Source organism: Pleurodeles waltl, chromosome 7, assembly GCF_031143425.1.
Source record: "Pleurodeles waltl isolate 20211129_DDA chromosome 7, aPleWal1.hap1.20221129, whole genome shotgun sequence".
Classification (NCBI taxonomy): Eukaryota; Metazoa; Chordata; class Amphibia; order Caudata; family Salamandridae; genus Pleurodeles; species Pleurodeles waltl.
In genome coordinates this window covers 996,896,389-996,921,877 of record NC_090446.1, presented here as the reverse complement: position 1 = coordinate 996,921,877, position 25,489 = coordinate 996,896,389, and the positions used below count along the sequence as shown (strand labels likewise).

Here is a 25,489-nt window from a genome sequence, read left to right as displayed (position 1 = left end):
ACATTTCCTGGGTTTGATCTTTCACAAAAGGTTTCAATACAAAAAAGTCCACTTCTACCCAGCGCCACGATTTGTGGTAGAACTATTTCATTGTTGATGGTGTTAAACATTAGTGAAATTAGTAAATGAGTGTTGACACCACTTATCTCTGAAGCCTGGGGGCGATAAAAGGTTCCATTTTGCTGTGAAGTGAAAACGTATTTCTAAGTCATAGTAGAGGCCATTGTCTTTTAGATATCCACAAGTTTGAAGGCAATCTTGATGCTTCTAGAATTCTGCAATTGCCGGTAGCAATTAAACAGGCAAATTATTAATAATGGTTTATTCTTTCACTGGCATAGTCATAAAAATACACAAGAATTAAAATAATGCAAAGGGATCAAAAACATTAAGACATCACAAAGCATATTTTATCAAATAAACTTAAAATCCCTATGCATGATATGCATAAAAAGCAGCAAAAAATAAAATAAAAACATACATAGCAGAAGCTTCCTCAAACTCCATACTATCAAAATTTGTAATGCTCCGGATGGATACTAGCCAATAAAGTTTCTGCTTCATCATAATTACTTACACCATATTCTAAAACAATAGCTTTAAATATTCAGGACAAGCTGATAAAAACCGAAGACCAACTACTAAAATTTCTAAGTGCATAAACTTGCATTATATTTAAGGAGTCATAAATGATTTGAATCTTCAACAAGGGGTTGATACCTATTTATCACAACAAAAAAATAGCATGCCTAGTATGGTGAATAGTAAACAAAGATGAACAAAAATAAATGTGGAAGATTTTACATAGGAATAAGCCTGGTCGATCCCTTTAGATGCATTAAGAACATCTTTAATAGTATTTTATGAGCTTCCAAAGCTACAGTGCAAGTACCCTCCATTAAGGAACTAATAAGTCTTAATAAAAATTAAAATATTTTTTTTCGTAGGAGGGAATAAACTTTAGTGTACAGTTGGAAAAAAAAAAAATCATGCTCTCTCTCCAATACATAGTTAGTAACAGATTGATCTTTTTTCCAAGAACAAAAGGCTCAATTCAAGATGAATGGGCTGAATCATAAAAAACTTTTGGTAAACTCAAGACTAGTTTCAGTAAATGTCTGCCCAACCCTCACAAGATACTCGCAACACAGGATGTTCATCACCATAGAGAACCAAGAAAGATGTCTCTCTACAATAGCCTTAAGAGGAAGAAATAAAAATCCAAACCATAAAGCATTAAAATGAAAATCATGTGTTACCCTACAGCTTTAAGTTAATTAGATGCAAATGTTAATTACTAGTCAAGGAGCTAGAAAATGCTAGCCCCTAATATGGATAGTCTTAACCACCTCTAAACTATCCTTGTTCAGCCAACAGTTAAAAATTACCCTCTTTTTGAGACGGATCATCATCTTTGTTTGAGACACACTTATTATAAGATCAATAGGCACACAGGAAGTGTCTATAGATGAAGTTCGGTGCTGACGGCCCACAGCCCGTAAATCTAAAAGTACTGGATTGTCCATAAAAAGTTAGCAACTTAAAAATATACAGCCAATCAAAGAAAATGAGTCAGTAGCTTTAACAAAGCTCAGTAAATTAGGAACAAATAGAGAACACTATGAGGGATAAAAAAGACAGCTCTGCTTCTGCTCATTTTTAATCTGGATTGTAATAGATACATTTCCACGAAGGCAATACCCTGTTATTCTAACAGAGCATTCTGCCTGATGCTACATTATGCTCAGCCTGTGTAATAGACCTCTTCCATAATATAGTAATTTGGCAAGTTAGAATGACGCACCTAAGTCAAGGGCAAAGCTGAACTGCCCACAAGCAATAATTTTGGCACAAAAAAATAAATAAACGACTTCACAATCCATCCGGACCAGCACCCCTTGAAAGGTTGATAAACTAAATGACCTTAACTACTATGTTGGGTGATAATGAATTTACCATTTCCGCATCAGCGCCATAAGAATCTACTGATCTAAAGTAACTGGAAGGACCATAAAACTTAATAAAATGAGCAAACCAATCTTCCTCCAAAATATTACCATCCAGTGCCGATTGTTTCTGTCCCAAACATTACAAGATGTAAAAACGTGTATGAATTCCTACACGCTAACATTTCTTTCCTCTCCTCCCAGTTCTTCAAATAACATATGTTTTTGCTATTAATTATGACACAGTACTCCATTCACACACTTTTTAAACTCATCAAGTTAACATCTATATGATACCTCTGGAATGAGTGGACTAAACAAACAATTCTCTCCCTTGGCCTCACCACAATCGTTATCAGACCAAGATCCATTCAATATCATTCCAACCTCTGTACCAGGTGAGGTTGCTAATCTCCCTGTCAACCAACCTTTCTCCAGGGACATAAACTTACTACCGCAGTTCAATAGAGCTTCGGTATTAAATGAAGAAACTGCAGCCAAGGCACTCTGCAAATCATTTAGAAACAGCTGATACATCTCATGTAGAATTTACACATGGAAAATACACGGGGAGAGGCAGAATGCAACACCTCAAGACCCAAAAAGAAGTACAGAGACCCAAACCTAATGATGATTAATTTATCCTAATATACATATGTTTGAAGAATAACTATGCAGAAAAATTTATATATTCAAGGGGGCAAACATTTCTCCCATGTTTAAAATGTTTAGCGGCAGGATTGTCCTTTGAAAAATGTCCACTGACATGTATTACATTCAGAATGATTAGAGTATTAAACTGCAGTTCCAAAGTGCTAGATTTGCAGGACCCATGCGCGCCGTCATTGGATTCAACAAATCTAACTTGTCATCCAAGATGCAATTAAATTCATGTAAATCCAAATGACAATTAAAATCACCCCCACTAACAAACCAGGCATTTGGATGCATAAGTTTAAAGGGATGAATTCAGTGTCTTGACTGACGATCTTGTCCACATTTCCAGGAAACCAGTACAGTATTAATATAAATGTTTACCAAAGTCAGTTCCATACAAACCATTTACAGAATCTTCAAAGACCACATTTAAGGGCAAAGACCACTAATTATCCATTTTTCAAATATTTAAAGACACTTCAACTCAGGTGAGAGCAGACCAATCGACAATCCATTAACTAATTCATAAAACTGCCACTGCTCATCAAATGTGCCTAGCTATGCTCATTCCAAATATGTAATGACAATAAGGTGCAGCTAGGAGTGCTTAAGGGTTTCATAATTCCCCACTGCATGTTTATGATTAAATATTGAGCCACCAGTGTAGGAGGTTAGCCTGGCTTATAGTGGGTACCTGATGGTACTTACAACTTGTGCCAGGCCCAGTCATCCCTTATTTGTAGATTAGTAGTGTTCTAGCAGCTTAGACTGATAGAGGTAGCTATAGCAGAGCAGCTTAGGCTGAACTAGGAGACATGCAAAGCTCCTACCATACCACTTGTATCATATAGGTACTAGATCATAAGAAACACAATACTCAAAGTTACTAAAAATAAAGGTACTTTATATTAGTGACGATGTGCCAAAAATATCTCAGAGGATGTACTCCCTTAAGAGGGAAGTAAAATACACAAAATATACACACAAACCAAAATCAGGTAAGTAAACAGTTAGAAAAGTAGTGCAAAACACTGTAGAATACAATAGGATGCAATAGGCCTAGGGGCAACACAAACCATATACTATGAAAGTGGAATGCGAACCACGAATGGACCCCTAGGCTAGTGTAATGTGTAGAGGGTTGCTAGGAGTGTAAGAAAACACAAAGGGTGTCCAAGATACCCCACCCCAAGACCCTGAAAAGTAGGAGTAAAGTGATACTACTTCCCCAGAAACACACTAAACTCGAGATAGAGGATTCTGCAAAGACAACAACTGACTGCAAAGCACTGCAGACGGATTCCTGGACCTGATGACCTGCAAAGGAAGGGGACCAAATCCAAGAGTCGTGAAAGTGTCCGGTGGGGGCAGGAGCCCACTAAACCCCGGATGAAGGTGCAAAATGGCTGCCTCCGGATGGAAGAAGCTGAAGATTCTGCAACAACGAAAGGTGCTAGGAACGTTTCCTTTGTGCAGAAGATGTCCCACGGAGTGCTGGAGGATGCAGAGTTGTTTCTTTGGAGAAAGACCACAAACAAGCCTTGCTAGCTGCAAAGGTCGCGGTTGAAGAAAAAGGGTGCTGCCCAGGACCAGGAAGGACCAAGATGTCGCCACTTGGGAGAGGAGACAGAGGGGGGCCCTCAGCAACACAGAGAGCCCATGCACAAGAAGGTAGCACCCGCAGAAGTACTTGAACAGGGGTTCAAGAAGACTCAGCACAGCGGTCGTCTCAACACTACAAAAGAGGGTCCCACTAAGCTGGTGGTCAACTCAGCGAGTTGAGCAATGCAGGACGGAGTGCTGGGGACCTGGGCTAGGCTGTGCACGAAGGATTGCTTGCAAAAAAAGCACAGAAGCCCTAGCAGCTGCAGTTCACGTGGTGCACAGGATTACTGTCTGGAGAGGGGAGGCAATGACTTACCTCCACCAAATTTGGACAGTTGGACCACTGGACAGTCTGGGTCACTTGGGTCCACCATCTGTGTTCCAGGATCCACACTTGTCAGGATGAGAGGGGGTCCCAGGGTACCGGTGACGCTGAAGTTTGCTGCTGGAGCAGGGGGAAGATTCTGTCGACCCACGGGAGATTTCGTCATGGCTTGCAGTGCAGGATGAAGGCAGACAGCCCCCAAAGCATGCACCACCAGGAAACAGTCGAGGAAGCCAGCAGGATTAGGCACTACAATGTCGCTGGTAGTCTTCTTGCTACTTTGTAGCAGTTTTGCAGGCCTCCTGGAGCAGTCAGCGGTCGATCCTTGGCAGAAGTCGAAGAGAGAGGTGCAGAGGAACTCTGGTGTATTCTTGCAAGTCGTTATCTGAGGAAAAGCCCACAGGAGAGACCCTAAATAGCCCTCAGAGGCGGATTGGCCATATAGTCAGGTAAGCACCCATCAGGAGGGGTCTCTGACGTCACCTGCTGGCACTGGCCACTCAGAGGCCTCCATTGTGCCCTCACACCTCTGGATTCAAGATGGCAGAGGTCTGCGACACACTGGAGGAGCTCTGGGCACCACCCCTGGGGTGGTGATGGACAGAGGAGTGGTCACTCACCTTTCCTTTGTCCAGTTTCGCGCCAGAGCAGGGACTGGGGGTTCCCTGAACCGGTGTAGACTGGCTTATGCAAGGAGGGCACCATCTGTGCCCTTCAAAGCATTTTCAGAGGCTGGGGAGACTACTCCTCCTCAGCCCTTAACACCTATTTCCAAAAGGAGAGGGTGTAACACCCTCTCTCAGAGGAAATTATTTGTTCTGCCTTCATGGGACTGGGCTGCCCAGACCCCAGGAGGGCAGAACCCTGTCTGTTGGTTGGCAGCAGCGATAGCTGCAGAGAAAACCCCAGAGAGCTAGTTTTGGCAGTACCCGGGGTCCATGCTGGAGCCCCGGGGATGCATGGGATTGCGACCCCAATACCAGATTTGGCATGGGGTGACAATTCCATGATCTTAGACATGTTATATGGTCATATTCGGAGTTACTATTGTGAAGCTACATATAGGTATTGACCTATATGTAGTGCACACAGGTAATGGTGTCCCTGCACTCACAAAGTCCGGGGAAATTGCCCTGAGCTATGTGGGGGCACCTTGGCTAGTGCCAGGTTGCCCTCACACTTAGTAACTTTGCACCTAACCTTCACTAAGTGAAGGCTAGACATATAGGTGACTTATAAGTTACTTGAGTGCAGTGTAAAATGGCTGTGAAATAACGTGTGCGCTATTTCACTCAGGCTGCAGTGGCAGTCCTGTGAAAGATTTGTCAGAGCTCCCTGTGGGTGGCAAACGAAATGCTGCAGCCCATAGGGATCTCCTGGTACCCCTATACTATGGAATTATAAGGGTGTTCCAGTGTGCCAATTAGAATTGGTGAAAATGGTCACTAGCCTATAGTGACAATTTTAAAGGCAGAGAGAGCATAAGCAATGAGGTTCTGGTTAGCAGAGCCTCAGTGACACAGTTAGTCACTACACCGGTATAAACATTCAGGCCACAAACTAAGAGCACTGGGGTCCCGGCTAGCAGGATCCCAGTGAGACAGGCAAAAACAAACTTACATACATGTAAAAATGGGGGTAACATGCCAGGCAAGATGGTACTTTCCTACACACTGTTCTAACGTACTTTGACAAAACGGAAGAGTTTTATAAACTGACAGTGATCATTACATTCCCACACTTTCTACGCAGGCCCACAGGCTTTTAAGTCACAAAACCTTTATTCAAATTCTTGAGTAGTGTGCCCAAAGATAGCCCCACATAGTGTCCAATTTAATTGACAGGCTTGTCGTTATCTCAGGCATTCACAGGACCATCAACCAGTGTTAAACCTATCTTCTAGAAACTTTCTCTGGCATCATAAGTTCTATTTGTAAGTAGCAATAATGTAAATTTTAGTTTGGCGACAGCCTGCATAATTCTAAAAAGCTCTACTAATTTAATATCATCAGTCACAATGTCATTCAATTAATTGAATTTCCTTAAATATGTTAAAATTCTTTCCATATTCAAAGGTTTTTCATAAGCAAGTGGCATTGTCTGAGCCAAGTCAATTTATTTAATTATAGCCTGCCTTTTTGATTATATCTCCGATACCAGAACTACTGCTAGGTGTAGGCCAGTCAGCCCAGGTCAGGAAGCAGAAGGAATATAAAGTCATCACTTATGTCTTTGTTCGAGAACTAGAAAAGGAGTTCTTGTTCTGATAATTTATAACACCTGTAAGGCTATTCTGGAATTGCACTGTATTGATTAGCTGGCCCCTTCCAAAAGGCAGACAAGATTTTCATTTATTGGAATTCATTCCACCCTTGGGCTTAAGCCTGTTACGACAAACCATCTTTTTTCCCCAGCACTCAGAATGAAGCTGGAAGACATTTCCCTACCTGGTGATTATTTTTTTAACACGGGGCAGATCCCACAATATATAAACAGTAGAAAAGAAACGTAAAATGCCACTCGCAAACATCAGTTTATCGATGTTTGTCATAATAGTTTCATCTTTTTGATCGAAATACGTTCCTAGCTAGCCACTAATAGTGTGAATCTCACTGTTCACATCAGATAGTAAATAATGCAGTTTTTACTTGTGAATTTCCAGCTAGCAAGGGCTTCAGCATCCCCTGGGCAGACAACGTCAATAGCATTATGCAATTTTAGACTAAAAAATTAACATTAATATAAATCCCTTATGATAAAATTTTACTTAGCTCGGCCTCCAAACAGCCATCTTCCACAGGAGAAAAGAGAGGTATATGAGCATCATACATTTATTTATGACCCTACAAACATCACAGATGTTTTTTTTTAAAAATGCTTGGCTATACATTTCTTAATTGATTCAGCTATAGGAGAAGCTTTAGGAGGTGTGACCATCTTTTTCTCAAAATGAAACCCAAACCAAATCCATCTCACATTCAAAATGTTTTGCATCATGTGTTTCCTTGATCTTAGTGAGATAATGGCAATATACGAGGCAGTAAAACCATCTATAACTCATTTGGAGAGTACTCCAGCCAGGGTCAGAAGTTCTGGCCCATACTCTCTGCATCCACGTCAGTCCGGACATCAGATGCTGATGTGTGGCTGATTCTCCATGACAGGTCATGAAATGCAAACAGATGCTGTCTAAACGGGCAGAGGAGGAGAGGATCTCTTGAGCTAATTAACCAACCAGCAATGCCCCATAAGCTCCAAGTTCTAAAGCACAAAATTGCTTAGCACCGATTTACCTCCACAAAAGATCCAGGTTCTCTCAATATAAGCCACTAAGACCACCATCCAGCAACTAAGCAGGTGCAGAATCTAACAGCAAAGGATGCCAGTTTGAATTCAATCACAGAACTAGCTAAGGGTCTTCAACATACATACAAAACTAGGAGTGTTAATTTTGGTTCCTCGAGGCTCCATAATATTGACTAAGAAATCTGACGGGCTTATCATCGTCGAACTGCACACTGTTTGCAGTGCACCCCAGAAAATGTAAAACCACTGTTATCACCGTTTACCTCAGAGTGCATGAGATCACATAAGACGGAAACACTGAAGGGCTTGAATGTGGTGTGAGGTGAAAACCATACTCATATACCATGGCAAGACCAGTGCCTTCCAGCTAGCCACCAGCACAGAGTGTGTCTGAATGTCTCCACTATCTTGGATATTGTCACAAAGAGATGGGGATACAGAAGGACAGTACTGTGGGATCAGTAGTTCTGTTACCCAGCAGGAGAGACACATAAGCATTTCAAAGCTGTGAAAACGTGGCCCTACTCCAGAAAGAGTTTTAAGACCTTGCACATGTGGCATTATAACAGCAAATCTGATAATTTCCTGCCGAGACAGGGATCTGTCTTCCACCTAGGAGGATAAGAAACAAATCTGCTAGTAGATCTCATTTCAAATATTGCAAATGGTTTGGTTGAACCACTAAAAATTGCAAACAACTGGCTCTAAGCTTTAGGGGCCCGATTAATACAGTCGGCATAGTATGTCTGCCTCTTCTTGGGAGGTTAGACTACATGCAAGATATAATTTGCTCTCTTAGTCCATGTAAGGAGTCATTTGTTTGTGAATGGAAACCAAATGGAATACCCAATCTTTTCTCCAAACCAGCTCCCTCTCGTTTGCCCCTAAGGCAGCCTAAGCAAATGCTACCCCATCCAAGTGGCAACCGATATAGAAATTCAAACAATACTTCCATTTGATTGAAAGTTGTACCACAGGCATGATAAGCATAAGTACCTCTTCGAGACAGAACTTTAAACTGTCTTGAGGACAGGAAAGGACATGATCTCACTAGAATGAACCTATCTACATGCACAGTGCCTTTTATTGCTACTACCAAGAGGGACCTTGCCCTCTTTGACCTACCAACATCTCTGAGCTGAAGAAAAGGCAATAGCAGTCAAGAATCAGTCAGTCTTTCCATGCAAATATGGATTGAGCTGCCCCCCCTAAGAGGATAGGTAAGTCACTAAGACCAACTACATTTATAAAAGCTTGAACATACATTCCGCTACCACGTTTGTTATCGACCCAGGGAGCCTATGCCCTGAACACTTCACTCAGAAGGAACAACACCCTGGACCTCTTGCAGCACACCCGCTCTGCATGGCACCATGTTGAGGACATGACCAGTTACAATGTACTGCATATTCCAAAGAAACACTACAGCCTCTTTTGACCCCCATCAAATGGTGAAAAGGTGTAGGTTTGGTGTTTCTTTGGATAAAGCCCATTGTTTGCAAACAAATGTCTGCAAAATGACGAACCCATAGGGGTCAGCTGCAGTCCATAAGCAGAAGATCGTGAACAGTGAGGCTGATATACCATGGGGTAAACTGAAAAATCTCCCTACACAGACAAAAACATGGGTCACATTTGTCGGATGCCCTTTGCCCTAACTTGCCAATGCAAGTATATTTATAAATTAGAAACTCTTTACCATGATATAGAGAAACAAAAGTAATGTCTACAAATACCTTTATACTTTAGTTTATTTCTTTACCCACTGAGTTAAAGCAAGAACAGTGGGTCCTTGAAAAACTGGACTTTAAGAGTTTCAATCGCCTTGACCCCAGAGCGGGCAGATTTCACTAACAACATGCCTCCTTCTCATAAACTTCAATTGTAAAGTATTTAGGTAAAAAGGGAGTCCCAAGGTACCTAGGCTGATTAAAATTGGGCTGTTCCGTTGTTAGCAGTAGCCAGACTACAGGACTCACAAATACCATCTATTAAATATAGAACTCGCTAATACATCCTAGATTAATGCTGACCTACGCATTTCTAAAGGGGCTGTAGCTGCCTCTTTAGTGCAATATCACTAACTGTTTAGGCTGTTTTAGCTTCTCTAAAATGTCATGAACACAGTTGATGTTTGCACCATGGCGCAGCTTTAAACATGCGCAAACGTGTCCCAAAAACAATGAATCGGCTGCTGTCATGGCAGCCGTGAACATGGGACTGCCCTGGGGGCAGCACATTCCATGATATGCAGAGCGACTGCTTTAATCAACCACTCTGTGTTTCACTTTACAGGTTGCAATCGATCTGCATTTTAGAGCGGAAACAGAGCTCCAGCTGCAAGCGGGTGCCATGAGTAACGGCACCCACCTGCAGGGGAATGTTCCCTCCAGAGTGCTAACCTCAGGGGGTGCACTGACCGTGCACCACATTTTTGGGGCGCACTTTCAGTGCACCTCCTGATGGATTCTTTACCTTTGTGCCCACACCCATAGTACAGCGTGGTTGCGCAGAGGCAAAAAGATCCCCTCATATGCATGGGACCACACACCCATGTAAACGATGGAATGCTCTTGGACAAAGTGCTGGTATTACATGTGTGCCACGGCTATCGGTATTACAGAAAAGGTTGCACAAGCGTCTGTGGCCTATTCAGTAATACCAAAGAGCCCTGGGGAGGCACACTGAGTTGGTGCACACAAGTATTTCGTCCCCAGGGCACTTTGTTCAAAGCAGACCCAGATATCAGCCTTCATACTATCCCATATCCATTAAGCTTGACTTCACTCTTCGACTAGAACTATCACAAGATCAAAGTGGGTAATGAATTTTATCCAACAGTTGCAATCCCAGTGTCTACTGAGAAACAGTGCAGCTCTTGGTGATATGCAAGGTTTATTTCACCTCAATATTACAACATTTTCTATCCATTTGTCAAAGGGGTAGCGCAGGTACAGCTGTGGGCACATTCATATCTTCTGCCTGGCTATGCATGTCATGGGTTCCATAACATTTTGACAACCAATTGCTCTTCCATATTTTAATCCCATGCCCTTATTCTCTACTTTGTGAAGACCATAAACCAAATTTTAACCTCCAACAAAGACTAGCTACATCTCCTGAATTCAGCATTTGTTCCCCAATATTATCACACTACAGGCATGACACTTCCTAATTCTGAAAGTACAAACATTAAATCATTACAAAAGTAATGCAACTTTTATCGGGCTGATGGGATGGCACTGTGGATGTATAAGGTAATATACACCCCTTTTCCCTATAGTTTTGTAACCAAGACAGCCCATAGTTACCTGGGCTGCTGTCATCACCCATCACTAATGTAGCATTTAAATTCAGCCCATGGGGATGTGGTCACCTGGGACTAATAAAGATCAGGGAGAGGGGCTGTGCTGACCCTCTCCCCTTTTATTTAAGTTTCAGCTTCAGTGGATAGGGTCCCAGGGGCCTAATTAGGCTCAGGGATGTGCCCACGAGCCCCCCTTCCCATTATTAGGTACTCAATTCTGGGGAAAAGGGTCCCCAGGGCCTAATAAGGCATGGGTGGGTGAGAGGGGACATTCAGCCCCCTCCCCTTTTAAAAAACAGATGGCCCGGGAGGAAGGGTCCCCGGCACCTCAGAATGTGCAGGAAGAGTGGCCTCAAGGTCCAATCCTCTTTTACAAAAAATTAACACCCTTGGGGAATTTGGACCCTGGGGCCTAATAAGTCTTGTGGAGGGGGAATACACGCCCTCCTCTCCTGTTTAATTGCATGTGGCCCTGGAGGATAAGGTCCCTGGAGCCTTTTAAGGCTTGGGGAGAGAGGCTGCATGGCCCCTCCCCTTTTTACTGGAACTGGCTCCAGGGATGGGATCCTCGGGGCAATTAAGGACTGGGGAAGGGGCTGCACACCCCACTCCCCTTAATATATAGGTTTTGCCCAAGAGGATGTGATCCCCGGGGCCCGAAGGCCAACCCTACGTTGCACACGTCAAACTCTATGCGCAGTGTGGGGATAGCAGCCTGCTGTTGGTTTGACCACAGGGACTGGTGGCAGGCCAAGCCTGGTGGCCAACACTCCCCTGCACACAGCCAAAGGTTGTATGCAGCATATAGTTGGCTGCCTGCAGCGAGTTGGAAGCAGGGCCACAGACTGGCTCTGTGGCCAACCCCACGCCACGCACTATCAAAGACCATACATGGCGTGGGCTTGGCTGCCTCCAGGTGTTGGGGGGGTAGGGAGTTGGCTGCAGAGTCTGGCCACAGGCCAGGCAATGGGGTAGGCCGTGAGCAGTGGGGATTTGGCTTTATGTATGGTAATAAAATATTACTTTACCCTAAATAAAAAAATCTAGAAATTCAGTGAACAAAATAAAGGTTATATTAACATTATAGTTAGATGAATGCCAGTGACAACATAAACGTTTTAAACTAAAAAAAAAAAAAGAAAAAAGAGAAAGAGAAATTCACCAGTTATAGTTAACATTGCTTATGACTTCACATCATATATCACTCATGATATGTTCTATGAGATCATTTATCACTCATGACATCTCAAATTACACAATTGATGACATCACTGATAGTAGCATCCAAACTTCTTTTATACACATTATTACTCTATAAACTAGTATGGCATTAGATGCCTTAAAGTAAGTACAAAATAGCTCAAAATAATATGAAGCATTATTAAGGGCATCACAGATACAACTCCCTTAGGTGTAGCAAGCATGTGTTATGTGCAACTCTGACACTATACCATACTCTTCATGGGTAGCCTAGTTCACATCAACAATCAACCGCAGATGTATGGGAAAGCTTCATTGCACATGCTGTTCAGTATGTATACAACTCTTCAGAGAAGGCCAAGTTCCTCAAAATACTCAACATCTGTTCCAAACGTAATGCCCTACTACAGACAGCTTTATCTATATCAAACCCCTCTCACAGTGACCAAACCTGCATTGAGACATCAAGTTGATATGAGTACAAAAGTGGGAACTGTAAACAGTGTTATGAAGAGAGTTCACTCATACATAGTATCTGCTATAGCATCTGTGCCCTTTTGAAAACTTTTTATGCCTAACGAATGAGTTACTTACCTTCGGTAACGACTTTTCTGGTGGATACATTAGCTACCTGTGGATTCCTCACCTAATGAATACTCCCATTGCGCCAGCACTCGACGGAAATCTTCTTCCTAGCTTCTGCACGTCGACGAGGACATCACAGTTGTCCACGCGACACCGTCTGACGTCATACAGGCAATAAGAGGTCTTCGCTGACGTGCCAACGTCAGTACCAACATTTTTTACGTGCCTGAGAATAATAGGCTATTGAGATGAAAGAACAATAGTAATATTTAATGATATTCCAAACAAACACATCATTCTGAGAATTCAACCTACCATTTTTTATTTAAAACAAGTAAATAAATATATGAACTATATAAATACATATAAACATATATACATAATATATACCAATCGTCAAAAACAAGAGGAGAACACTCAAGAATTACTTGGTTAGACCAAACAGGCAACGGGGAGGCGGGTGGGACCGTGAGGAATCCACAGGTAGCTAATGTATCCACCAGAAAAGTCGTTACCGAAGGTAAGTAACTCGTTCTTCTGATGGATACAACTACCTGTGGATTCCTCACCTAATGAATAGAGTCCCAAAGCAGTACCGCACTCTGTGGTGGGTGCCTGAATGGTCAAACCAAGAAATCCTGCAGCACTGACCGTGCAAAATGGACATCCCTTCTGACCTCAGAGTCCAAGCAGTAATGCTTCGCAAAAGTATGAAGGGATGACCAAGTTGCGGCCTTGCAGATGTCGACCACAGGAACACCCCTAGCCAAGGCCGGGGAGGCCGACTTAGCTCTGGTGGAATGAGCTCTTATACCATCAGGGGGATCCTTCTTTGCTAAAGAGTAACACATTTTAATGCAAAGAACAACCCACATGGAGAGTGTTCTCTTGTGGACTGCCTTTCCTCTCTTCTTTCCCACGTATCCGATGAAAAGCTGATCCTCCAGCCTGAAATCCTTTGTCCTGTCTATATAAAAGCTTAACGCCCTCTTTGGGTCCAAGCGGTGTAGTCTCTCTTCTTCCTTTGACGGATGAGGCGGAGGATAAAATGTGGATAGAGTAATTGTCTGGGCCAAATGAAAGGGTGAAACAACCTTCGGAAGGAAAGCAGCCTTGGTCCTCAACACCACCTTATCCCCATAAAAAGATGTATAAGGGGGTTTTACCGATAGAGCCTGCAACTCACTCACTCTCCTTGCAGAGGTAATAGCAACCAGGAAAACCGTTTTAAGAACCAATAATCTTATGGGGCAAGAATGCATAGGCTCAAAAGGGGACCCCATAAGGAAAGTTAGAACCAAGGTCAAGTCCCATTGAGGCATTACGAAAGGAGTTGGAGGGAATTTATTCATAAGGCCCTTCAAGAATCTAAGTACTATTGGGGATTTAAATAAAGAAGGCTGGTCTGGAAGACAAATAAAGGCTGACAAGGCAGACAAGTAACCCTTAACTGTAGCCACTGCACAACCCCTCTGTGCTAAAGACAAAGCAAAAGATAAAACATCCGACAAATGAGCACGTAAGGGATCAATCTGCCTCTCTCCACACCCAACCACAAATTTAGACCACCTATTAGCGTAGATAGATTTAGTGGAGTGTCGCCTGGCCGATAAGATAACATCCACTACCTCAGGCGGGAGAGAAAAGGTACTCAGGTTGCCCTGTTCAATCTCCAGGCATGAAGGTGCAGGCTCTGGAGGTTAGGGTGTAAAACCTGCCCCTGCGACTGCGAGAGGAGGTCTGCCCTGAGAGGGAGACGGAGCGGAGGGCACAGTGAGAGTTGGAGAAGGTCGGAATACCACACCCTCCTTGGCCAATCCGGAGCAATTAAGATGACTTGGGCCCGGTCTTGGCGAATTTTCCTCAACACCCGAGGAATCAAGGGTATGGGGGGGGAACGCGTAAAGCAGCTGGTCGCACCAGGTCATCTGAAACGCGTCCCCCAAAGCTCCTTGCACCGGATACTGGAGGCTGCAGAATAACGGGCAATGCGAGTTCTCCCGGGTGGCAAATAGATCTATCCAAGGAAATCCCCACATCTGGAAGATTATCCGAACTTGATCTGGATGGAGACGCCACTCATGATCGGCCGAGAAATGGCGACTGAGACTGTCCGCACGTACGTTCAAGACTCCGGCCAGATGATTTGCTACCAAGCAAATCTGATGGTCCTTTGCCCAGGACCAAAGCCGAAGAGCTTCTCTGCAGAGAAGGTACGACCCCACCCCTCCCTGCTTGTTTATATACCACATCGCAGTAGTGTTGTCCGTCAGGACCTGAACCGACTGACCGCAAAGGGATGGGAGGAAGGCCTTGAGAGCCAGACGTACAGCCCGCAACTCCAACAGATTTATATGAAACATCTGTTCCACTGGAGACCAAAGCCCCTTGATCTCCAGGTCCCACAGATGAGCTCCCCACTCTAGAGTGGAAGCATCCGTTATTACTGTGGCCACAGGCGGATCTTGCGAGAACGGCCTTCCTCGGGAAAGATTGTCAGCCGCAATCCACCATTTCAAATCCATGGCAGCATCTCTGGAGATCCTCATTGAGCCTTCGAGATCCCCTTTGTGTTGAGACCACTGCCTTCGGAGGCACCACTGAAGAGCCCTCATGTGCCAGCGAGCATGCGTGACCAATAGTATGCACGAAGCAAACAGACCGAGCAGACGTAGGACCTTGAGGACTGGAATGACCGCTCCATTTCGAAACATTGGAACCAACGCCCGAATGTCCTGAACCCGCTGCGGCGGAGGAAAGGCTTGATTCAATGTTGTATCCAGTACTGCCCCTATGAACAGGAGGCGCTGAGAGGGCTCTAGGTGAGATTTGGGCACGTTCAACGAAAAGCCCAGGTCGAACAACAACTGGGTTGTGGACTGTAGGTGACGCAACACAAGCTCCAGAGACCTGGCCTTGATCAACCAATCATCTAGATAAGGAAATACTGCTATCCTCTTCCGTCTGAGCTCTGCCGCAACCACCGGCATCACCTACGAGAAGACTCGAGGTGCTGAAGTAAGACCAAACGGGAGAAACGCAAACTGATAGTGTTGCGACCCCACCACAAACCGGAGATACTTCCTGTGCGACTTGAGTATCGGGATATGAAAGTAAGCATCCTGCAAGTCGACAGACACCATCCAATCTCCATTGTTCAGTGCCAAAAGCACCTGAGCTAAGGTCAGCATCTTGAACTTTTCCTGTTTGAGGAACCAATTCAAGATCCTTAGGTCCAGGATTGGCTTCAACCGACCATCCTTCTTGGGAATCAGGAAGTATCTCGAGTAACAACAGGAGGTGTTCTTCTGAACAATAAGATGTGCGGGCGGGATGGGGGGCGGAAACTCCCGAAAGGGAAGGGTGTAGCTTTTTCTCACAATGCTGGTAACTCAGAAGTCTGATGTTATGACCTCCCACTTGTGGAGAAAATTCAGTAACCTCCCCCCTACAGGAGTGGAGTGAGTAGGAATTGGTGGAAGCCTAAGGCTGCTTCCCCTGCTGCACCCCTCCAGAGGAAGAGGAAGAGGCAGAGTGCTGCTGAGAGGCTCCCCTGGTACGGACCCTACCCCTCCCTCTAAAAGATCTATAGGAGAGAGCAGAGGTAGGCTGCTGGAATTTCCCTCGAAAGGAGGAGGAGGAGGAGCCACGACCAAATCCTCGAAACCTCCTAACAAATCTGGAGGAGGCAGAAGAAGTGGCTTGCAAGCCCAGCGACTTGGCCGTGGCCCTGCTCTCCTTGAACCTCTCTAAGGCCGAATCCGCCTTGGCACCAAAGAGCTTGTCCCCATCAAAAGGAAGGTCCAGTAAGGTCGACTGCACATCCGAGGAAAATCCTGAGTTACGAAGCCAAGCCTGCCTCCTCGTAACTACAGCAGTGCCCATTGCTCTAGCAACTGAGTCAGTTGTATCCAACCCAGATTGGATAACCTGAGTTGCAGCTGCCTGAGAGTCCGATACCAGATTCAATAGCCCCTGAGGGACCTCCGTATGCGTAGATGCAATTTCGTCCATCAGAGCATAAATGTACCTTCCTAAAATACATGTAGCATTGGCGGACTTTAATGCCATGCCACATGACGAGAACACCTTTTTGGATGCCATGTCCATCTTCTTGGAGTCTCTATCCGAGGGCACAGATGGAAAAGAGCCAGGAGCAGACCTTGCCGAGCAGGAAGCCTGTACCACCAAGCTTTCAGGTGTTGGATGTCTGGTAAGAAAACCAGGGTCAGCCGGTGCAGCCCGATACCTCCTAGCCACAGATCTATTGACAGCTGAAGAAGACACCAGCTTCTTCCAGACTTCCAAAACAGGTTCCAGCAGCGCCTCATTGAACGGCAAAAGTGGTTCTGCTGATGTAGAGGCCGGGTGCAACACCTCTGTCAACAAATTCTGCTTGGCTTCAGTCACCGGCAAAGGAAGATCCAAGAAGCTAGCTGCCTTCCTGATAACAGAATGAAAAGTGGCCGCCTCTTCTGTATACTCCCCAGGAGATGACAAGTCCCACTCGGGGGAAGTATCTAGGCCACTAGCAGTGTCCAGCCCATGGAGACCCTCATGAGAGTCATCAATCTCTCCTTCCTCCAGGTTTTGTCTCTGGTGCTCCTGCTCTTCAAGGAGGCGGAGAGCAAGCCTCCTCGAGTGCAGCCTCTCCTCTATCCTCGGCGTCGACATGGCGTCAGCAGATGTCGAAGAACGACGCCGATCTCTGGATCCGTCCGACGTCGGGTCTACAGGCGCCATAGGTCCCTTCGGCACCGAACGAGGAGTCGAATGGAGAGAAGACTGCTTCGGCGTCGTAGGAGGTCCAGACGCGCCACTGGTTGAAACATCGAAGCCGCCGAAGCTGTCGGAGCCGAAGCCTCAGGAGCCACCGGAGCCGATACCGACGCTGAGCCCACATTCCCCAGGGGGAGAAAGGGCATAAAGGGTGCCGGTCGAAGCGGAGCCGCAGCACCCATGTTGAAAGCAAAAGGGCCCGAAGGACCAGCCGGTCAACCACCTGGAGCCATCTGCTGGAAGATGGAAAACATTGCATTTAAAAATGCGGTATTATCCGCTCCAGGGGCCGGGAAAGCCGGGTACTGGGGTGCCTGGTTCGAAGGCGACACCGACCTCGACGTCTGCAGCGACAGAGAAAACATTTGAGGCTGCAGAACCTCAAACACTGAAGGTGGTTGGCCCGATGACCTGGGCGAAGTCGGTGAGGCTGGAGAAGGCAACGGCGTCGACGGATGGGGAGTGACAGTGGGAATGACCTCCCAAGTCTTCCGACGTCGAGTTGATGGTGACCTCGACCGAGACCTCTCTTTACTCGACCGGCGCCGTGATTCTCGACGACGCCGGGAGTCCCGATGACGCCAATGAGACTTCGGTGACGAGGATTTTCGATGGTGTCTCTTTTCCTTCTTTTTTGACTTCGCCAGAAAAAGCTTGGCCTCGCGCTCTTTCAGGGCCTTAGGATTCATATGTTGACAAGAATCACACTTGTCAACATCATGGTCGGAACTAAGACACCACAAACAGTCAGAATGTGGGTCCGTTACCGACATTTTGCCCCCACACTCACGACAGGGCTTGAATCCTGACTTTCTCTGCGACATTGTAATCTCAAAGAAAAAATAGATCCAAAAAAAACACACTGTAACTGCCGAACAGCAACAGTAGCTCCCTCGAAGATAACCGTTTCGAATGGCACGGAAAAAAGGGAACTGACGTCGGCGAGGACCTCTTATTGCCTGTATGATGTCAGACGGCGTCGCGTGGGCAACTGTGACATGCTCGTCGACGTGCAGAAGCTAAGAAGAAGATTTCCGTCGAGTGCTGGCGCAAAGGGAGTATTCATTAGGTGAGGAATCCACAGGTAGTTGTATCCATCAGAACAAAAGAATGCGTGGAACATGCTGGTCACAAGTCATCAAATGTCATCTGCACACAGAATTATTCTTCAATACAAAGATATATAATATATTCAATACCTCTACACACCTGTGATGCATTAAAAGCACATGCAATTTGTAAACACTTAGACTCATTAGCTGGACACATGCTGTACAAAATTGGGCAAAACAAAGTAATATGGTAGTCACCCGCAACCATGTAAACTTTAAATATAAATAACACACTCCTTGGATAATGTCATCAGTGATGTAAACCATGATGTAATTTGAGATGTCATCAGTGATTTCACAAATTATGTCACAGAACATGGCATAAGTGATGTAATATGTGAGATAATAAGCAGTGCATGGCAGGGGAGCAAATTATAGTTAGCTCTGCTAACTATAATTGGTGAATTTCTGTGATTTTTGAGTTCAAAATAGTAAAGTTGTCACTGACATATTCACCCATTTATAATGTTACATTAACCATTGTTTTTTTCGGTGAAAAAATATACACACACACACACAAGATATATATATACACACACACACATAGAATAATTTATAACTTGGCAGAGCAGGATTACCGCTGTAAATTGTGGTGTTCCCTCACAGCCAAACTTGTGATTTCCCAAATGTATATAGAGTTGGAGATAGCTCTGGATTTACACTAACGGAGCCCCAAACGGTTCACCTGTGTAAACATTTGACCTGATGGACCATGTAGCAGAAGTTCGTCATGTCAAAGTGGCGGTCTGCTGCCATAATTATGCGAGGCAGGACAGTCCTGGACAGAGAAAATGTCCAATAGAACTTACATGCAGGGAGCACCGCAGGAGTATTATTTTTTATTTTCTAAAACAAACTTCTGCTTTGGGAGCTTTCTTGAAACAACAAAAAATGCTTTGCCAAGCAGGTGACAGGAAACATAAACGAGTTCTGGGAGCAACTGATTACTGCACCATGATGTGGTGTTGGTTAAAGAAGTGCGTCCTGAATTTATTCTTAAATTTGAACTGTACTATGGTGATCCTGATGGATAATGGGGTGTTCCAGATCCTAGGAGCACAAATGGAAAAAGCATGCTGCCTTATTTTTTACTTTTTTACACTAAGGGCCTGATTTAGAGTGTGGCGGATTGGGTTACTCCATCACAAACGTCCATTATAGCGTATAGAAATTGTAAAATGGTGGATGAAATCTCCGTCACATTTGTGACAGTGTAACACATCCACCAAACTCTAAATCAGGCCCTAGGTCTCTATTCAGATGCAGCCCTCGATGGGGGTTCTGAAGGTCACCAGATATGGTGACCTTGTCTGATGACGGGTTTTTAAATGATGCAGCTGATTTTTAAGACTGTGTGGGCTGAAAAGGGAAGGGAATGGAGTTACATCAAGATGAGGTTGATGTGATCACATTTCTTCTTGTATGAGGTGTGCAGTGATGTGAATGACGACTTGAGGAGACGGGGACAATGTAGAGTCTGGGAGACAATGAAGCAGGAAGCTACCATGATCCAGATACAAGAATACGAGGACTTCAACAGAAGTTCTTAAGTTTCTTTCTGAAAAAAACTGATTCACTATCTTTATAATGGAGAACTGGTGCGGAGCTATCTTTTTTTTTTTTGGTAATGTTTTGCATGAATCTGAGGTTGCTATCCAGGGTGAATCCCAGTGACTTGGCATCAGGTGAAAGCTGAAGTTCGAAGCTATCAAGGTTCATGTCGTAGAGCCACTAGGCACCAAGAAACAAACCAGGGAGAATGTAAACCTTCTTGTGAAGGGCCTTCATTGTCCCTGGCTTGTGGCATTCTTGTTGAGGACACTAGACCCAGCCACACAAGTGTGACACCGTTTTCACTGGGACAAATGTGGGAACTAGGGGCGGCCCTTCCACTATGGCGGAGGATCGTCAGCCTGCTGCTAAAAGCAGAAAAATAAAGTGATAATAAAAGTATTGTATTATCATCCTATTTCCGCTTTCTTAGGGCGGGGCCAGCATCCCGCACGTCAGCAGGTGGAGGAGGAGTGGTTATGCGCTTTTAAGTGCGCATGTCAGTTTGACCGGCCGGCTGAGGCCGACCAACCTGACATGCTCACTAAAAACTCTCCGCCAGGCTGTGTTACACAGCCAGGTGGAGACCAAGCGCAGTGTCTCACTCCCTCCCTGAGCGGCATTTCTGCCCACTTAGGCCAATTCTGGCGCTTCTCTCACGCTGGTAACAGAAGACAAGAGGAACTGAGATGGCAGAACACTGAGGCGGCAGGTAATTTTTTTGTTTTTAATTGACCCAGCACCCCTTGTGCCCCCCCCCCCTTACGCGCTGACCCCCACCCCTTCCTGGCAGCAGCCACTACTGGTGGGAACGCTGGTTAGGGGAACTTTATAGATCCGCACAAATTCCAGAACTTTCCCTCAAAGAAATGTGAGAAATATGTATGTTTTTTGCCTGGGATTGAGGGGCATTGTGGGTAATAAACGTCGGGGAGATTGCACGCAATACACACCACCCAGGACTCCCCCAAGTCTCTTGTTTTAAAAAATGTCTCGGTTTGGTCGTTTCCTTGGGTGGCGGCCGACTCAGGCCCAAAATCCACAGCTACCCACATTGCAAAAAAAACAGAAAGTGTTGTTTCTGAGTGAAAGAATTGGATATGTACATTTTGCTTTTTAGGGCCTTACTGGTCACATGTGCTGGGTCCAAACCATACAAGAGGGTAGAATTTTTTTTATCAAGTCAGGTGTGGGAACGTTAGGTTGTAGGGAAGTTGTTGATCCCTGCAGATCACGCAACTTTCCCTAACAGAAATGTGAGGAAAATGTGTTTTTAACTAAGTTTGAAGATTGCAAGGGGTTTTTCTTACAAAAACTTTTAAAGATCTAATAAGTTACAATACCCTGACTCCCTCAGTAGTCTAGCTTTCTGACATTTCTGGGTTTGGTTGCTTTCCCTGGGTGGCAGCTAAGCTACTTCACAAATTCTGCAGCTTTATACATTGAAAAAATAAAGCATTGACTTTTCTGGGTGAAATATTATGTCTCCAGGTGACGTTGAGGGCATTTTGTGACACAGGCACGAGGCCCAGTCACACAGGTGTGTTGCCAGTTTTATCGGGAGACGTTGAAACACAGAACAGTAGAGTGTTTGTTATTACCAATTGGATTTCTTTGCATTTTGTAAGTCACTTTGCAAGAAAGAAGACACTTTGCAAAATGCCCTCCGAAGCGCATATTATGGGTAAATCCAAATTCATAAGTGTACAAATTACCATTACTCCTAAATGCAATATTTCGTGCACATTTCAGAAATATGTAATTTTCCTTCATATCAATTTACCATATGAACTGGGATATGGTTAGTATGAAATGAAAATTCACTGTAAGCAGCAGCTCAGTTGTTGGCTTTGGGTATGGCATGTTTTGGGAGATGCTACAATATGCCTGTGACCAGAAAGATCAATCGGCTGTAACAGTATATTGCTTTTGTAAATCAGACAATGTGACAAAAATCACAGATTAAAACGTTGCCATCAGTGGCCACGCTTTCCTACTTTTTTCATTTTTATTTTTTATTTCAATGATTAGGTTATTCTGAAAAATCTTGAAGGAACCACACAAAGAGCACTTTTCTGAATTCAAGATTTTGTCTACTTTCTAGAAATGTATAGCCTTCCATAATCACCGAAGTTTTTCATATATTTTTCAACCAGAAAACTGCAAGCTAATTGAAACCATAAAAACTAGGAAAAAATGATTCCATATTAGAAAAACGCAAAAGCTGTGGTGAAAAACAATTCTGCTTGTTACTAAAAACTGGGAAAACAGCTAACTTTTTGTTAATATATATATATATTTTTTTTTTAGAAAAGAAACATGCTTTCTTGATGGAATTTTTTTCAACAAACCTAAATATATAATAGATATACTTTGGCTTTTTCTTGTTTCCCTTAGGGGAATCTACAAACCATGGGTACCTTCGGTATCCCTAGGATGTTTGGGAAAAAATATCCAAATGTGGCTTGGATACTTTTTGTGAAAATAATTATGAAGGCCTAAGCATGAAGTGCCTTAAGCATCAAACAAGAATTGGCAAGCCCAATAGGTCTATCCTAGGCAAGACCTATTGGCTTTGCCTATATTCTTAGCCATGTTTTACAGCAACACGGCTGCTATTCAACATGGCTAAAATTTAGTGGCTTGAGTTAGAGTGGCACAGAACAGAATGACATAGGAAAGAGTGGCGTAGAGCAGAATGTCACAGAGGAGAATTGAGTAGAATGCTGTAGAGTGATGTGGGGTAGAGCAGAGTCAAGTGGCATAGACTATAGTGGCACAGAGTAGAGTGGCAAAGAGTAGAGTGGCAAAGAGTAGAGTGGAGTGACGTACAGAAGCATTGAGTATAGCGGCATAGAGTGAAGTGGCCTGAAGTGGTATACAGTATACTATTGTAGAGTGGAATGGAGTAGTGTAGCTCACATTGAGTGGAGTGAAGTAGCTTAGAGTGGATTGGAGCAGCATGGAGTGGAGTGGCGTAGACTGGAGTAGCACAGAGTGGCACAGAGAACAGTGACAGAGAAGAGTGGCATAGAGCAGTGGCTCCCAAAGTCTCCACAGGGGGTCCTTGACTGCTTAGAAAACTAAATAACATTAACAGATTAATAAAGTGTATATAAACAAAGTGACTAAATGTACAACTACAATTTTTAAAACATAATGTAAATGTCAAGGAATTTGAAATTGGAGGCTAAAAATTAAATTAGTATACTTAGATTGATTCATGGGAGCAGTGCAAGTGCATCAAACAGAATATAGTATGGGTGATGTGTGGCTTCGATTAAATTTAGAAAAGCTCCAACCTTCCTATTATTTTTATATATATTTGCTTGCAAGTTAAATAAAATGTGTTATCACTTGTGTATGTGTTTGATGAATGCTTGTTTCTGTATTGTTTGTGTATTGGGCTGTGTTTCAAATCATCAACAATGTTTAGACCGGCATCCCTGCTTCCAGTAATGACTCAGGAGGGGGTACCCAGAATCCAATAATGATTCAGTGGGGGTCCTGTGTTCCAGTACCGATAAAGTGGGGGTCCACAGAAGTCAAAATTTAAGAACCACTGGCATAGAGTAAAGTGGTGTGGAACAGAGTAGAGTGGAGTGCAACGGCACCAAGTGGGATTGAGGGGCAATCAGTAGGGTGGCAGAGAGTAGAGTGGCATAGACTAGAGTAGTATCATGGCATAGAGAAGAGTGGCGTGGAGTTGAGTTGCAAAAAGTGGAGTAGACTAGAGGCTGAGAGGCGTGGAGTAGTGAAAAGTAGAATGGTATAGCGTAGACTGAAATGGAATGGCATAGACTGGAGTGGCGTACAGCAGAATGGCATAAAGTAGAGTGACGAAGAGTGGAATGACGCAGAGTGGAGTGGCGTAGAGGGGAGTGGCACATAGTAGATTTGAGTGGAGTAGAATGGAGTGGAGTGCAGTGGTGTGGCATGAAGTAGGGTGCCTGAGAATGGAGTGGCAGAGAGCAGAGGAGAGTGGCAGAGAGTAGAATGGAGTAAAGTGGCATAGAGCAGTGCTGAGAGGCATACAGTAAAGCAGAGTGGACTAGAGTGGCATAGAGTTGAGTGGCACGGAGTGGAGTAGAGCAAGAGGGCGTACAGTAGAGTACTGTAGAGTTGAAAAGTGAAGCGTAAAGTGGAGAGTTAGTAGGTGTAGTGTACAGTGGAGTTACGTAGAGTAGAGTGGAGTAGCATCAAGTGGCCTAGATTGGCATGGAGTAGAGTGGCATAGAGATGCATTATCTGCAAGGAGTAGAGCTGAATAAAGTGGGGTGGAGTAACGTGACGGAGTAGAATAGAGTATCGTAGAGTTAAGTGGAGTAGAGAGAAGTATGGAGCAGCACACAGTAGAGTGGAGTGGAAAGAGGACAGTGAAGGAACATAGAGTAGAGTGGTGTGGCACAGAATAGCATGGCAGAAAGTATAGTGAAGTGGTATACAGTAGAGTGTCATAGAGTGGAGTGGCGTGGAGTGACAGAGGGGTGTGGAGTGGCGTAGAGAGGTGTGGAGTGGAGTGGCATGGTGTAGAGTGGAGTGGTGGAGAGCAAATTGCAGTGCCGTAAAGCAAAGTGGTGTTGAGTAGAGTAGTCTGATTTGGACTGGAGTGACATTAAGTAGAGTGGCATCACAAATTAGAGTGACAGAGTAGAGTGGCATAAAGTAGAGTGGGGCAGAGTGAAGTGGCACAGATTGCCATGGAGCAGAGTTGAGGGGAGTGGAATGGAGTTGAGTGTCGCAGAATGAAGTGGCATAAAGTGGATTGTGAACTTGCGTAAAGTGAACTGTGGAGTTGCATATGGTGGCGTGGCACAGAATAGAATGAATACAGTGGCTTAGAGTGGATTGGAATGGAGTGACTACCAGACTGGAGTAGGATCGAGTACAGTTGAGTGGAACGTCATTGTGTGGAGTGCTACGGTGTGACGTGGAGTGGTACTGTGTGGCGTGCGGTGGCATTGTGTGGTGTGGAGTGGCACTTTGTTGTGAAGAGTGGCATTATGTGGTGTGATATTGTGTTGTATGGAAAGTTGCCAGAGTTACCAGTGAAATGGTCAATAGCACTTCAAAGCCTGGTCAGTTCTATTAAGTGCTATATAAATGTACAATCCTG

General features: G+C 44.4%; 1 protein-coding gene across 2 annotated transcripts in view; it reads right to left on the bottom strand.

Moving 5' to 3' along the window:
- The window catches only part of SLC39A11 (solute carrier family 39 member 11), a 1,676,832-nt gene that overhangs the window by 1,446,593 nt on the left and 204,750 nt on the right, over positions 1-25,489 (bottom strand). The window lies entirely within an intron of this gene.